Source organism: Artibeus jamaicensis, unplaced genomic scaffold, assembly GCF_021234435.1.
Source record: "Artibeus jamaicensis isolate MK-2021 breed Jamaican fruit bat unplaced genomic scaffold, CSHL_Jam_final scaffold_537, whole genome shotgun sequence".
NCBI lineage: Eukaryota > Metazoa > Chordata > Mammalia > Chiroptera > Phyllostomidae > Artibeus > Artibeus jamaicensis.
Window position 1 is genome coordinate 32,699,660 of NW_026522047.1, and position 12,302 is coordinate 32,711,961.

General features: G+C 36.9%; 1 pseudogene; it reads right to left on the minus strand.

The window, feature by feature from the left end:
• Positions 1–8,087: 8,087 nt before the first annotated feature.
• On the minus strand, positions 8,088–8,192 carry LOC119056581 (uncharacterized; annotated as a pseudogene).
• Positions 8,193–12,302: the final 4,110 nt, after the last annotated feature.

Genomic DNA, 12,302 nt, shown 5'->3' on the forward strand with positions numbered 1-12,302 from the left:
GAACACAATACTTTTTAAAACTATAAATGTAGAGACATACATAAAGCATTATGACAGTTCTTGGTATGAAACTGACTCACTGGAAATGACAATATTATTAACATTATTTTTAGAGCAAGCCAATATAACCATAGCTTCTAATTTCTTAATTTTCTGGCAATCTATTGAAAAGAGGTTTATAAAATTTTACAAGCAGGATAGTAATTTTTTAATAGAAGTCATTGGATTTAGTCGTATGCATGATGTACCTACTTTAAGAAACAGCAAAGTCACAAGCATTACTTTTGTATGCTCTAAAATGCCTCTCACAGTGCTTTACGCACAGACAAGAAAAGAAAACAGGACACATAGTAGAGGAATATTTTCATGACACTCATCTACCTAACGCAGTGTGAATAAATGTCAGGCTGAATTCCTCCACAACACTATTAACATGTGGCTTCAAAACTCAAATGGCTTCTGTCACTGTGTGCCTCAAAGCACTTAATTTACATGTGATTATTCTTAAAAACTTGTCTACTGTTACATTATTTTATGAACTACTTTCAATTATTGTCTCCATTCAGCTTGAAAAAAAAGATAAAATTCAAATTGTGAGCACAGCATTTCCGTCTCTGAATAAAACAATTTTGACCTTGTTGGACACAGACGTTTCTATTGTAAATCTATAATGGTTTTGTACTACAGAGATCCCTAGACATTGCTAGTTTTCAGAGTTCCTTATCACCAATATGTGCATGTAAAATCAAGAATTAAACCAAGAAGGCATACACACTTGCATTTCCATTTTATCCCTCCCGATAAACTTCAAGGGTAATTGTCCTTCACTTACCAAAAAAGTTCATTTCTTAAGATTTCCAGCCTTTGTAATTCCAGTATCCAACTATTAATGTGATGAGTCATATGAGGGTATGAATTAGGAATATAGAGATAAGAAGGGAGAGAGACCATGGTATTATTTGACTTGTAAAGCTTCCATATGATTCTGGAGTAATGAGACATTTCATAGGTCTCATGAAGATTCTTTTTGAACACTGTTTGAAAGAAAATTATGAAAAGCTTTTGAACCATGTTAGTATGATTCAAAGTACACATTGGAAAAAAATTTTCATTTCGTGATAAAGGATCTAGGGCATTTAAAATAGATACCATTTATGTTTTGTATTCAATTTTGAAACCTTTTCAACGACTGATGTTAACTCAGGTTCAGGAAGTTTTGACGGCTGAGTGAATGCTGATGCTTTCAATTAACTGTTCAACAAAATGCTGATACGGAGTTAGAATGATAGCTAGTTACAAATATTAATTAAAATAAAAGAGGCAATTGACTTGTCACTAGAATCTGTCAGGAATATACCCAAACTTAAGGGCCAGTGTTTGAGGATGAAAATGAAATGTCAGAGCCTACTTGTAACTTTCAAAAACAAATCAAAGTATGTAAAAAACAAACCAGCATTGGGTTTACTATTAGAAATAACTTGGCTGTCTTTTATGAAGGGTGCAGCAGACATTGCCCTCATGGGTGAGGGTAGAGGGGAGTTTCTGGAAAGTTCGGTGGTGGTTGTCCTCCAAAGGGGGAGTGGAAGATTATAGATGCTCCAGGGAATGGGGATCCCTAGTTTCACTTGGGATATTTATGATCTGAAATTATACAGGCCAGAACACAGTGCTTAAAATTCAGAGGCAGCAAAGCCCGAGAACAAATTGTATTGCCATGACCTTCAGAGATCTCTGAAGATGGGAAAGAGGGCACGGTTCTAAGATAGAGAGTAAGCTAGTATTAATCTACTTGAAAAATAATACTGAATATAATGGAGATCTCCAAAAGGCTCACATCAAAGTGTTAAGAGAAAACCCAAGTTCAGAGTAATGTCATCAAGATGGTGACGTAGACTGTTCCTGACTTTAGTTCCCCTCACAAGAAGACCAACTAGCAACTATTCATAGAGAAGGCACCATTGTGAAATCCCAGCACAAGAGGACTGCATTAGAAGGATAAAAAGAGTAGTTATACTCAGATTGCCTCACCCCTCCTCTAGGTGGGCACAGTGCCTCCCCGAGACTGTCCTCAGGACCTGTGGTTTCCTTGGTGGGGGGCTGGGGGAGGAGAGAGGTCAAGGTGGAAATCTAGCTTCTCCAGCATTGTGGGTCACTTCCCAGGAGGCCCACTGAGATCCTCCCACGTGAGGCATGGCTACTGGAGATCAGAACTGTGACAAAGAGGAGGGACAACGATTACAGTAACCAGAGTTGGGGTCTTGGGAGACTGAATACCTACTCACAGTGATGCCCAAGTGGATGACTCAACCAGTAGCCCTGCCTGGAGGAAGAGCCCGGATGTTGGCCCCATCTTGCTAGGTAACTTGATGCACAGTTCTGCCTGATTTGAGAGCCCAAACTACAGTTTTGCTGGTCTAGGTGACTGTTCCGTGACCCTACCCAGGCAAGGAAGCTAATTCATAGACCTGCCTATTGCTGAGTGCCACCCCAGCCCCATCTGACCAAGAAAACAGGCCCGAGCACCTGAGAAGCTGCACAGGAGACAGAACTTCACTGGAGAGCCCAGCCAGTGGCTTTCCCCACCTGCAGACACAAGCCAAAAGCCCCATTTAGCCAGGGGAGTGAGGGTGCAAATCAGTACAAATGTCTGATTTGAGACTCCAAACAACAAGCCTTGACAGTCTTGGAGCTTGTTCTGCAGCACCTACCCTCCACCCCCCACCAGGAAGCTAATTCACACTTCTGCCCCCTGTTATATACAGCCTTCTGCTGCTCCTGACCAGGAAACCTGACCAGAGCCCCCGCCAAAGTTGCATAGCCCATCTGACCACCCCACTTACAGTGAGTGCAAAACAGGAAAGACCCCCCCCCTAAAAAAACCCCCCACCCCCCCCCCCCCCTCTCCTTCCTTTTTCCCCTTAAAAAACACCCACCCCAAACCCAAAAAAAAATTAAAACACAGCTTAACATCTCAAAAAAAATAAGGCAGAGCCAGCCACCGACCCTACCTATGAAGAACAGAGCCAGTGGCCCTGTCTGACCAGGGAGCTTGGAATGCAGTTCTGTCAGATTCCAATCCCCAACAGACCAATACTGCTGGATGAATATAAATGTACAAAGGATCAATACTGGCAAGCTGAATTCAGCAGCATATTAAAAGGACCACACATCCTGATCAAGTGGGATTGACTCCTGGGATACTAGAATGTTTCAACATATGCAAATTAATAAATGTCATACATCACATGAATAGAATAAAAGATATGAATTATATAATCATCTTAGTAGATGCAGAAAAAGCCTTTGAGAAAATTAAATACCCATTCATGATAAAAACTCTCAACGAATAAGGTATGGAAAGAACATACCTCAACGCAATAAAGGCTCTGCATGATATACCCCCAGCTTACACCACACTCAGCAGAAAGAAAAAAAGCAAGGCCCCAAATGCCATCACTTGTTCTAAGGCTCATGATGCCAAATGGAGACTTAACACTGACCTTATTGCTGTTTCAACCTTTCCTAGAAACATGGTCACAACCAACCCGTCTTGAATTTGCTGGTCAAGCATCAGTTAAGGTGGTCTGCCTCTTGGGCCTTCTCCATCCCCGCTCTTCTTAGAAATAAGGCGCACTCCGCATGATAAAAACTCTTGCCATTCCCTTCCCCACAAAGAGGATGTCCTGTTCTAAAAATAAATCTGCTTTTTCACTTTTGTTAAAGACTTCCTTGCCCCACCTTTCTTCCTATTAAAAACCTTTCATTTAGTATAACCCCTCAGAAGCCTTTCTAGTTACCAAATGTAATGCTGCCTGATTCATGAATTGCTTAATAAATTAGCTCTTTAAATTTACTCAGCACAACTTTGTTTAACATTATAGAGTGAGATATAGTTTGAGCTATATTCATATGCAATGACTTTCTTTCAACCACATAATGTGTGTTCTTTTTGCATCTAAATTTAGAGTTATAATTAGTATTAACTGTGAATGTCAGAATCCTGAAGGAAATAAGGAAGTAAGTCACATGTGTTGAAGTCAGTACTATTTTTATAAAGAAAATAAAGCCTTGCTTATATGTGTTTTTCTCAAAGTGCTGGGGAGAAATGATTCAGGCCAGAGTTTAATTTATCTTAGTCACCATCCCCTGACAGCATGCTAGACAAGCGGGCTGTAACTGTGGTTGTATCCAATTAAAAACTCAAGCATGATAAAGCTTGGCAGTGCCAGAAAGAACATACTGAGCTTGACCTAGGAAATGAGGAAAATAGAGAACTTTGGGAGCTCTAGGGCCATAGACCAATGTTTAGAATTGAAAACTGAATTCACTATTATTTTTGGCAGTAAAATAAAATAAAAATAATCATTGAGACAAAATATATTTGCAATGTTAGTTTCAACTCTCAAAAAGACACAGCAGTAGGTTGTAATTGGCAGATCTTCTAAAGTATATAAATAATTCTTTCCAAAACTTAATTGTTTTATTACCTAATCTTCAAAGATGATTAACAATAACTAAGATAGGAGTGGATGTCATTAATCTAGTATTAAAATGAAGCTGTTTTCATAAACAAAATTCTGCTTTGAAATTTTTATACAAAAACTTGTTACAGAATATATAAAGAACTCAAACAAGTTGACAATGTCAATAACAAATCAATAAAGATATGAAGAACTAATAAAACAATAATACTAGTAAAGACGATAGACATTGCACTCATGTGTGAATGGCTAGTGCACATGACCAGCTGCTCAGCACCTTTCATCTTGCCGGGAAATGCAGGTTGACATCACATGAGAGCATCACACACCTACTAGAATGACTACAGTAGTCACAGCCATTTATCACCACAACAAAAAGAGACTCAATACCATGCACTGACAAGGATGGAGGGAAGCTGAAACCCTCATACATTACTGATAGGAATGTAAAATGATATATGCAGTCACTCTGGACATCAATTTAGCAGTTTCTGAAGAAGAATAAACTTACCAAAAACTCAGTGATTCCATTTCAGGTTATGTTCCAAATGGAATAAAAATGTATCTCCATAAAAACCTTTAAACAAGGGATCTTAGTAACTGTACGCACACAATATCAAAAGCTTTAAAACAATTCAAATGCTCATCGGTTGGTGAACTGGTAAACAAAATGTGTTCTCCATACAATGGAATACGACTTAGAAAGAACAAATTACTATGCATGATGCTACAACACAGATGAACCTTCAGAGCATTACACTAAGTAAATGAAGCCAGGCACAAATAGCGTTATATTACATGATTCCATTTAAAAGATATCACACGATCTTTTCCAAAAAAAGAAAAGGGGGAGAGAATACTTCCCAATACATTCTATGAAGCTGCTATCACCCTGAACCAAAACCAGATAACAAATGCTGCTCAGTGAAGAAAACCACAGGCTAATACACCTTGAGTATAGATGGAAAAGTTCTCCACGAAATACTAGCAAAAAAAATCCATTAACATAAAATAAGGATTATATGCTATTATCAAGTGGAAAATACCCCAGGAATGCAAGATTCATTAATTTTCAGATGCAAAACAAAGGTGTTAATTAATTTTTGGATGTGAAACCACCATATTAATAGGATGGCAAAGAACAGACAACCACCTACAAAGATCTAAAAAAGTCCATTCAGCAAAATGCAAAACACTGTTTCTAACAAAACTCAACCAGCTAGAAATAGAAAGAAATTTCTTCAACATGAACAGTAATAGTGAGAAACTGAATGCTTACTTCTTAAGACTGGAAATGGTAAAGGATGTCCGCTCTCGCTTCCATTTAAGATTGTTCTGGAGGTTCTGCAAAAAAAAAAAAAAAAAAATAGACAAGAAATAGATGTTATCCAGATTGAAAAAGAAGTAAATGCAGTACACCTGTCTCTACTTATGTATGATTATCTTACATAGAGGAAATCAGGAATCTACAATAAAAAGCTATTAGAACCAATAAAAAAGGTAATAGCACATAAGTTCACATAAATAGCAATTGTGTTTTTGTATACTGACAATGAACATTCTGGAAATAAAATTAAGAATAAAATGATTCCCATATAATAACATTAACAAATCAAATACTTAGGTATAAATTTAACAAAAGAAATTCAGAACTCATAGTGTAAAATATTGTTTAAAAATTTTTAAAGACCTCAATAAATGGAAGGACATTCCATGTTCATGGATCAGATAATTTTAAACAAACTTCTTGATGAGTGTATCATTGGGTTGTGGATTTTTATCAGCTCTGACTAAACTCAGGGACCATGGAAATAAACACAAATTGGGTCCGAAGACTCAGTGGGCCCACATAGTCAAGCAGATTCGAGACGGTATTATCCACCATCTCACAAAAACCTCTCTCCAGTTATGAGTTCATGGTGGCAACACCGGCTTCCAGTGTTCATGTCATGCCCAGTCTCAGAGTTCCCAAAGGAAAAAGTCTGACTATCTCCTTTGTTCATAAGCAGGCAGTTAATAAATACCTAGGGTTCATCCTGGGGAAGTTTGGGAAGAATGTGTATTTTGCCTCCTTGTGGTAGAATTTGAGAAAGGAACTTCCTCAAAAGAACTACTCTTTTCTTAATTGAGAATTACACTATTATTTGTAATGTAAATCATTGCTTATGATTTGTAGTAAAATATTTTGTAATAAAAATGGGCATTATTTGTGCTGGACCCTGTATATAAGACATTTTTAGCCTACAAACATACAAAAACAGGCCACCCTCTCGATTTGGCCTAAACCCATAGTTCACTGACCTCTACATTAATGAAATGAGTGTGTCCTTAAGATAATACTCTGAGTGACAACTCTTCTGGTCTCCCATAATATATCATTTCTAATATTAAAACCACCTGTAGCTTCCTGACTTCCTCAAGACTCTGTCAAGGAAGATCTAGCATGCCCACTTCATTTACACAGGAATGATGAATTTGCAACTTTACGGAGTCATCATGGCTGTGTATTAGCATAAACTCGAGATGTAACTTAGCAACATCTTAAATACTAAGTGATGACAGCTTGTGCCCAGCTAATAAGCTATCTTATATCATATTCCATACCTCTGCCCAACACCCTTTAAGGTGGACTCTCACCTGTGTTTGCAGGTTCCTGCTGGTATTACCCAGGTCCTTTTATTCTTTTATTTCAAAAGCAAACTATTTCCTTGGGTCAGGGACTTATTTCTCTTCCTGCGTTAAACTTACTCTTTTATTGATGGCACAAAGGGAATTAGACAGATTCTAGGGAGCCTTGACTGGTCAAGGAGAAACCAGTGTCCTCTGGTAAAGGGTCTCATGGACCACAGCACTCAGGGGAGCCTGAATGTTCAAGATTATCAAGCACATTCACCCAAATATTTTCATTCCATCCTTCAGTGAGCCCCTCTTTTCTTTTAGGCTCCAAGTTTAGCCTAGGAGACTGTACATTCAATTTCCTTTTCTGGTCTGTAAACCCCATTTACAATGAAATCCTGGGCCTGATTTTCTGAACAGTCTGCCCTCCAGATACAGAAGACAGCGAGTTCTTCAAATGCTTCCATGGAGACTTCGTGACTTTCACTGCCTGCTCTGTTTTCAAGTCAGATGACCTGAGTCTGTCATTTCCTTACTTCAATGCATTTAATAAACGCCAGCTACCTTAATAATCTTTACAATTTCATTATAAAAATACTTCAATTTCTAGAACTAGTGAAAAGGCCAATGCTTTTATTTGAAACTGTATTTCATCTCAAACCACTTCAAATGATTATTTTAAGTAGTGTGATCATACAGCCTTCTGAGGTTATCAGTACTACACTTACAACCAACAGTGGTGTCTTTGCTATTATACTTTTGGGAAAGTGAATGATTTATTTTGGTAACAGCATCTTGATTTTATACTTTCTAGAATCACTTCCAGTGCCAAATATCTTAATATTCTAAAGTGCGTTTTGCAAAAAGCAGAGCTAAAGACAAGGATTTGGATGCAGTTGAGTTTTTCAAGAAATGGAGGTGAGAGCCTGTGGAATAAGAGATGATAGAGGGTAGAAGGAAAAGTCATTATAAGGGAGTACTACTGAGTTACCATGATGGGTGACAAAAACTCAATGACACCAAGACATTTTCAATTAGCAATAATCGTGCCTCGGATAAACCTCATTGGTTGTGATACTGCCTCTGCGCAAAGCTGACACCAAGGCATTTTAAGGAACGTAAAGAATGTCACCAAGATTTGTCCATCTGATGCATGGGAGAATAAGGTACACATTCACCTACTCTTGTCTCCTCACAGTGGCTGGTTCTCCAATGAGTTGTCAGTACCTCAGTTGTATTTGCACTGAGGGACTCCAGTGGTTTGCAGAAGCCCCTAAAACAGGTTGTGATGTGGTGTGGGGAGCAGGGCCTGCAGCTGGTCTAGAGTAGCCACTGCAATTGCGGCTAATTTAAGAAGGCTGAGGACAAGTGAGGAGAGTTGATAAAAGTCTCACTGCTACAGTCCCATAATTAATACAAATAGAAAACTACTGAGTGGATAAAGAATAAAGTAAGGATCTCTACTCGCTCAGCACTGGTCATCTTTGCTACAGTGCCCTGCGGTGGTGACAGCTGGCTTCTCTATGGTTTTGAGACACTGAATTACAGGTTTCCTTGTTCATTTTTTCCCCATTCTTTCATTTATTTAAGCATCACATTTTTTTGAGTACCTGCTAATAACCTATATGATGATAATGCAGGGATAAATTTTCAGACTTATTTAAAATCATAATATAAAATTAATATTAAATATATAGATATAAGTAAACTGATAACATACTATATGTAGATATGTATATATACCTATAACAGAGAACATATTGTATTATATAATAGATAAGCAGATTTCATACATATGTGTTATATATGTTACATGTATTTATATGAAAAAGATACTTATTTTTACTGAAAAATTATATTGAAAAAATACCATTTCTTTGAGGTACATTTTATAACATATCAAGCAAAACATGCAGTACATATAACTAGAAATTTCCTAGACTTTGGAAATTCTGAGAAATGTAATGAGTAGACAATAAACTTTCAAAAGGTCAATGAAATTCAAAAGAATTTTTCTTTAAAAGTAAGATAGATACAAGCCCACAGCTACCCTCTGTTTTATGGATGAGCTAAACCTGTAATATGAACAGTGCTGACATAGTTGTAAGGCTACGAAAGGCCATTTCACCAGGAAGAGTCGTCAGGAAGGTTTACTGCTTGCAAAGGGCAGAGCTGCACGAGCTCTTGCAGGGCAGGTGTGCAGGAAGACATCCACAGTTATTGTTATGTTGCCAGATTTTATTTCCCAGTAGCGGATACATTCTTCAAATGATTACTGCTTGTTTCTCATTTAGCCACATGTGTTTACTGAAATATGTTTCAATAAATGTTCTTAGTATTTATTTAAAAATGCAGAACTGTTTCTCCCACTCCAAATAGCTTTGTATTTTTCAAGGATTGCCATTTGGCCACTTAAGTGTCAGTCTTACTTCATACTTCATGAAGTGAATGCATGATGTTCAATTATATTAATCAGAAATAGGAGTAAAATACTAAAAAATCACTCTCCTTTGTAGAGAAAGTAATTTAAAGCTTTGTCGGATATCCTTCAAAACAAATCATTTATGGATAAATACAGATCCTTATGAAAGAAAGGGTTCTTCTGCAGAGAAATGTAAATATTCTAAATTTTTAATTCTAAGTGGTACGGTCTTAGCTCATAGGACTGTTCTACAAACCTAAATAGTTGTATTATATAAAATATATATATATATATAATACATAATTCAAATATACTAAGTGTCCCACCTATTTCACATCATAGTTAATCATGAAAATGTGTTCAATCTCATTAGTAACCAGGAGATACAAATTCACAATGTGATTCCACCACAACTTTAAACAATAGCTAAAATTTTAAGTAGTGAAAATTCTAAGCATTACCAAAAAGTATAAAAATGGAATTTTCCTCTAATGCTTGTGAAAATAAAAATTATTACAAATTTAAGTTATGTAGGCATCAAGTAACATATCCTAGTAACATATGCTCCTAAAACTCACACATACACTTTTCAAAATGTATATTTTAATAATGTTCTTAGATGCAGTTTTGAGACTGAGAAACTAAGACTGTACAGGTTTTCATCAGTAGTTGAAGGAATCTATATATATTGGTCTATTCCACAACTGAATAATTGATAGCGTCTAAAATGAACTACTACTATTGCTACAACTTGGAAGCATCTCACAAATAAAATATTAAATAAAAGATGCCAAATCACAAAGAATGCATATTGCAACCTTTCATTTATATAAAATTCAGAAGTATGTTGGGTCACTTTTAGCTCTGGCATCCTACTTGCTTGCAATCAATTATTACAGTGACTGTATCATCACACCTTCCTGATCAACAAGGTCTTCTTTTTCTTGATGACCATACTAAAGTTTAAGGTATTAAACTTTAGTGAAGTTTCACCACAGTGTCCACTTTACAAATGATTTTTGAATGTGTAAGTATCACAGAAAGTTGTAGAAAAATAAGTGAGGTTTACTAAAGGAATTCTTCCTACAGTTTTCTTAACATTTAAGTGTCAGTCTTACTGTCCTAGGCACAGCATCTAATGTCCCTTAAATTTATTAGCATATTAATACTTAAAAATTATTTTAACTTTCATGTGCCATATACACCTGGATTTTCCATGATCCATCTAACCTTTTTTTCCCCCAAATCAGAGGCTAAAAGTCGATATTTTAAAGACATTTTCAACCCCCTCCATAGATTCATCCTTTGAGGTTTTTAGGATCACGGCCTTGGTTAGAGTTGATGCTTAGCACAGTGATCTGCTGGAGCATTTTCTTAGCTTCTACAATATCTCATTTTTACACGAGACTCAACCTTTATGATATCCATCTCTCTGGGTATTAGGAGTATATCCAAGTTTCTTGTGCATTTTTTTTGGACAGGGAATCCAGCAGAGATAAGAAATACCCTTTGTTTCCATCCCAAAGTCAAACATAACACTACTCCAAAAACATATCTGCTACTTGTGTACACATTTATTCTCTGGTCTGTCACTAGTGGTGTGCTCCACTAAAAGCATGAAGTTCTGTTGCCCGAGATGATTTAACTCAGGTGTCTCAACTTCATGGCAATCATTGGAGATTGCCTACTCGTTGCTTACTTCACCTTTGACTTAGCTGCAAAAGTAATCTTCCTTGTCTTAGGGCAATACGATTTCTGAAAAACTTATTGATAGGTACTATGAAAAGGTAAGAGATAAATATTTTGTTGATGTTCATGGAGTCATGAACAAATTGATACCCTTGTCTACTTTTTTTTTTTTAAATAATGGGAGGATGAAAATGATGCAGGGACTAATGGAGGACTTGAGAGCCTTTGGGAATAAAGTCTCAACTCTAGGATTGAGGTCTTTTTTGCTTCTGCTTCTAAGGGCTATTGAAAAAATTTGAATAAATGTTTGCTAGGATCTTTCACAACTTTAATAGGTTCTGTTGCAATATATATTTTTTATGTTAGTAAAATTTTTAACCTTCAGAGTGTCCAATACAGCATGAAAATCTTCATTTAGTATACTCGTTAAATATAACAGAGTAAGAAAGCAAATATTGAAAAGAGACAAAACTTGATTATGAAGAATAAAGTTCTCTGGAACCTCAAAAAACAATCCACTAGGCATACAGTGAATTTCACAATTTTCATTTGAAAATGAGTCTCTCCTTTTGTGCTAGTTTTCTGTTGCTGCTCTAACAAACTCACGGGCTTAAAACAACTCAAAACTTCTATGGGTTAGAAGTTTAACAGAGGTTTCACAGGCTAAAAAAATCAAGATAAAGAATCAGCAGGATGAAATGTTCTGGAGGCTTTAGGGGAGAGCCTGTTTCCTTACCTTTTCCAGCCTCTAGAGGTTGCCCATATTCCTTGGCAATGGATCTTCCTCCAAGCGAATTCGTGTCTGTGGCCGTTCTTCCATGTTGTGTCTCTCTCCAAACCTCCTCTGTCTCCCGCTCCCTCTCTGAAGAGCCCTTGTGAATATATTGGGCCCACCTGGATAATCCAGGCTGCACGCTCTACTTTAAGATCAGCTGCTTCACAAACATTTCTCTCTGCAACCTTAATGACCATTTGCCTTGTAATCTAATATACTCATAAATTAGAATAAGATAGCCTTGGGGAGAGGCATTAGTCTGCCTACCACACCCTATTAAATTTACTGGGGTGGTATTACAGAATACAAAGAAATATTT